The 5,301-nt window shown below is 37.0% G+C and overlaps 1 pseudogene; it reads left to right on the forward strand.

Annotated features, from left to right (window-relative positions):
• Positions 1-2,318: 2,318 nt before the first annotated feature.
• Positions 2,319-4,735, forward strand: LOC119774450 (annotated as a pseudogene).
• Positions 4,736-5,301: the final 566 nt, after the last annotated feature.

Consider the following 5,301-nt stretch of genomic DNA (forward strand, 5'->3'; position numbering starts at 1 on the left):
TGCCCTACTTAACATTTTGTGATCACACGTGGAAAGGACATCCGCTGTTCTGGAGCTTTTTTTTTTAAAGTTTACTTTGGTTGTCTGTTGTTTTCTTCTTGCTGTTATCGTCTCTGTTCTCTGTTCCTCTCGTCTCATGGACAGGTATGGAAGCAGACTTCTAGGACTTACTGTAAATCATCTGTGTTTTGTTTTTGCTGTTTTTATTCATTTTCCCTTTATTCATGCACTCTCTTTCTCTCCCTTTAGTTCTTATCCCCATTTTCTTTCTCACCGCCCTTTCTGTGTCCGTTGTATATGATTTTACTCCCCTAATAACGTTCAATAAAGTATAATAAACAAATATCAAGAAGAACCTTATGGCAACAGTCATCCTGATCTGCTTGTAATGCTGCTGCATTATGGGTCATTCTGGCACTGAGAGTCATGCATCAAAGAGTCCCGCCTCCTGCGCTGTGATTGGTCCGGCCAGAACGGGAATCTAAAGCGATTTACCAGACTGAATTTCGCGGAGCGTGATTAAGTCTAGCTGGCAATGCTACTTTCTCCTTGTAGTTTATTATGTTCTAAATGGTTTTGCCATACCCTGTTGTTATTTTTGCCATAAAGGCTGATTTTCTTTGAATTTTTTCTTTTTCTTTTTTTTTTTTTGGTTTTCCTAAAAAACCCAACCAAAAATTTTTTTAGGGGTGGGAAAACTTTGAAATTGGGGTTGAAAGGGGTTTTTGGGCAGGGGTTCTTTTTTTGGGTTTAAAAAAAGTTGGGTTTTTAAATTTAGGGTTTAAAAATGGGGGGAAATTTTAAAAGGGGTTTTTTTCGGGGGGAAAAAAGGGGGTTTTTGGAAAAAAGGGGGTTTGGGAATGGGGGCTTTGGGGGGGGTTTTTAAAATTTTTTTTAAAAAACCCCCCAAAAATTTTCCCCAAAAAAATTTATTAAAAAAATAAAAATATCTATAACCCAAATTTTAAAAACTAAAATAAAAATATATAAAAATTGGGTTTATTAAAAAATTATTAAAAATATAATTTATATAAAAATTTATATTAAAAATAAAATTATTTCAAAAATTAAAATTTTTCCCATTATTTAATTTAAAATTTTTTAAATATAAAAAAAAATAAAAATTTATAAAATTAAATATTACATATATTTAAAAAATAAATATATATTTAATATAATAAATATAAAAAATTTTTAAAAAGACTTTAAAATAAATTTTAAATATTATATTTTATTAAATAAAAATAAGATAATATTATTAACCAAAATTTAAAAATATTTTAGGATTCCTATCAAAACCCCCTTTTTTTTAACTAAAATTAAAAAAATAATTTTATTAAAATATAAAAATAAAAATTATAATAATTAAAAAAATATTAAAAGTATTAATTTAAAATTAAATTTTTATAAAATTATATAAAAATTTATATTTCTGATCCCCACATATATAAAATTTATAGAAAATCCCCAAAAATATTTTGAAATTAATATCAAGGTATTAAAAAATTTAAAAGATAATAGAGTGATCACTGGATTTTGTCAAAATAATTTAGGAAAATGATGGGGAAAAAAAATAATGACTCTCATGATCCTTAAATAATGTGCCAATTCCTCTTCCAAGGAAACTATATTATTCAATTCCATTCATATTACCATCATCCTCCAAACCATCCATCTCCAAAAATTTCCATCCCTCAATATCCATCCAAATCAATCTCATCATCACCAAACATCTTATCCCACCCAATTTATCCATATCATCCATTCCCCCATCCATCATCAATTTTAATCACATCCCTATCATCATCATCCACAAAATTCATCATCATCCCTCCATCATCCATCCATCATCCATAAAACATCCTACCCTCATCAAACAAATCCTTTCATTATCATCATCATTATCATCATCCATCCATATCAACATCATCCTCCATATAAAATCATTTCCATCCATCCCATCAAATCCATCCCTTATTAACCATCATCACAATCATATCCATCCAAATCCATTTCAATTCCCTCCATATCATCCCTTTCAATCCTCATCTCATCAAATCATCAATCAAACCACCCTTTCTATTCCCTATAAATCAAACTTCATCATATCATTCATCCATCATCATCTCATCAATCATTCCATCCATCAATCCATCCATTATAACATCCTATCTCCATCTCCATCCCAAACCATTATTACCATCCCTAATCATACCACCCTCTATCCCCCAACTCCTCTTAAACATCTTCCATCACCTCATCAATCCCAATCCATCAATCAATTCATCCATCATCATCTCAATCCATCATCCATCCCCAAATCATCATCCATTTTTTCCCCATCACATCCTTCCTCAATAATTTTAAACATCATCCACTAATTTATTCCCCCCTCATTACATCAATTTACCAAAACATCCATCACCCTCCCTATCCATCATCCATATCAAACCCAAAATCCCCTATTCCCCAAAACAACTCAATCTCTTCCATCATCATCATCCATCCCATCCATAAATTATTTCATCCATATCCACTCCATCATCCATCAATCAATCTTTCCCTCATCCATCCATCCATAAACAATCTTCCTCCAATCATCCCCATCCCCCAAAAATCATCTAAACACTTCATCATCATCCATCCATTATCCATACTATCATCCAAATCTTATCATATCCATCAAACTCATCCCAAACATATTCACTTCTCATCATCATCATCAAACCATCTATAAATCCCACAATATCATCCTCATTTCATCCCTAAACAACATCATCATTAAACCATTCCAATTATCCATCCATCAATCATTCCAATTCAACTCATCCCTCCATCCATCATCAATTTCCCTTCCATTATCCATCATAAACATCATCCTTAAAAATCATATTCCCCAAAATTTTCTATTTCATCCAACATCCATCATCCCTCCATCTCAAAAATTTCATCCATCCTATCATTATAATCACATATCCCTTAAACAAAATCTTTCCCTATCCATCCATCACCACATCCTCCATCAAACAATCTTCCATCCATCATATTAAACCATCCATATCCATATAATCTTTTTTCCTATCATTTTTCCAAAATCACCCTCATTCATCATTCATATTTCCCCCCATCTATATATCCATCTTTTATTACGATCATATCTTATATATTATCATATCATAAACATCCTCATCCATTATAAAATATCCATATATCCATCACCACATCATTATTAATATATCCCAAAAATTTCCCCTATAATCAAAACCTTTCTACAAGAATGAAGTTTTCAATTCCCAAACAATTTTAATGAATTTAAATTTTCTGTTCAAATCCCCTGAATCACCCTCCCCGAAAAACCCCCCAAAATCATTATGATCATAAAATCCATGACCACCATTAAAACATAATAGCTCCCAATCCCAATCTTACCTCACAATTATATTCATAATGATCTCGGGTCCCGGCAACTTCCCCTATATTCCCTCCCTACCCCTACAGATCTTCCCCTTTCTGGAAAAAATCACTAAATTTAATTACCCCCTCAACCCCCACATTTAAATTCTATTCCCTCCAATCATCACATCCCAAATTCTGTCCACACCAGCCTCAAATCCCCAAAAAACACCAATTTTTTTCCCCCTTTTCCCTCCTCCCCAAAACTCATCATCCATCTATCCACATCCTTCCTAATTTTTTTCATCTCCATCCTCCTCACCCTCACATACCCTCCCAATCTAACCTTCCCCAACCTCCCATCCCTTCTCTCCCATCCTCATCCATCATCCCCACATATCAAACCTCATCCACCACCAACCATCATTTCATCCCTCACCTCCCCTCATTCACCCCACATCACCATCCCATCCCATCATCATCCCTCCTCATCCACCCCATCCCTCCATCCCCATCATCCTCCTCCTCATATCCCCACCATCCTCCCCTTTATCCTCATCCCCTTTTCCCCTCCATCCATCTCCATCCATCCTATCCCCCATTCCCTCCATCAAACAATATCCCTCCACCATCCAATTTTCCTCTCATCCCATCCATAATCATTCCCCACCATCCATCATCCATCCTTCCAATTTCCCCCATCCCTCCACCTCCCTTTCCCTCCATTCCATCCATCCATTCCCCCTCCCACATCCTTCCCCATCCATCACCCAAACAACCATCCCCATCCATCCACACCATCCACCATCCCCCCATCCATCCCATCATCCTCCAAACTCCTCCACCCCACCAAAACCACCCACCAATTCTTCCACTCATCCCCTCCCATCCAATACTTCCATAAACCCCATCTCCACATCTCCCCTCCTTCCTCCTTAACCCATCCATTTCCTCACTCTCCAAACCACCATCACCTCCACCATTTCATCACCACTTCACCCCCAAACTAGACCCTCCACCTAAAAAATCCATCTATCACCTCCCCCATCCCCAAATTTCCTTGCCCCCCCACACAATCCAAACCCTTTTCACAACATTTCCTTAATAAACCATACATCCCCCCCCATCCCCCATCCTTCCACCAACCCCTCAACCCTTTCCATCCCAATTACATCCCTTACCAATCCATCCAATCCATTCAACTCCATTTCTTTTATCCATCCATTCCCCCATCTCCCAACTCTTTTCCCTTCCCCAATCACACCTTCCAAATTTTTCCTTTTCATATCCATCCCTTTTAAACCACCCCAAAAAATCTTACTCATTTCATTTAATCATTTGACCCCTTCATAAACTTTTCCCCCAACCAACCATTCATCCTTCAACCCCTCCACCCTTTCCCTTCACCCCTTTCTTCGCCCCCACATCCATCCAACCCCCCCACCCCCCATCCATCTCCCTTCTTCCCCCATCACCTTTTTCTCCACCACCCCAATTTTATCCATCCCCTCCCTCATCTCCTTCCATCCATCCTCCATCATCCTCACAACCCTCCCACTCCATTCCACCCCCATCCACCCCTCCACATTTTAACCAATATCCCAACCACCCCATACCCCATTATCCTTCTCCACATTTTCCATCCACCATCTAAAATCCATTTCATCCTCCATCCCTCCTACAACCACCTCCCATTCACCATCCATTCTGAGAAACATTCCTTTTTTTTAACCCGGGGAAAAATCCCGAGCCCTCATTTCCCCCTGGGGTTTTTCCTCCCTTTCCCCCTTTCCCCTTTTTTACTTCTTTTTTTTTTTTTGCCAAAAAATTGGGTTTTCCCCCACTTTTAATTCCAAAACGGGGGGCTTTTTAAAAAAAAAAATTTAAAAAATACTTTTTAAAACCCAA

The sequence above is a fragment of the Cyprinodon tularosa genome, unplaced genomic scaffold (genome assembly GCF_016077235.1).
Source record: "Cyprinodon tularosa strain WSP-4 unplaced genomic scaffold, ASM1607723v1 ctg813, whole genome shotgun sequence".
NCBI lineage: Eukaryota > Metazoa > Chordata > Actinopteri > Cyprinodontiformes > Cyprinodontidae > Cyprinodon > Cyprinodon tularosa.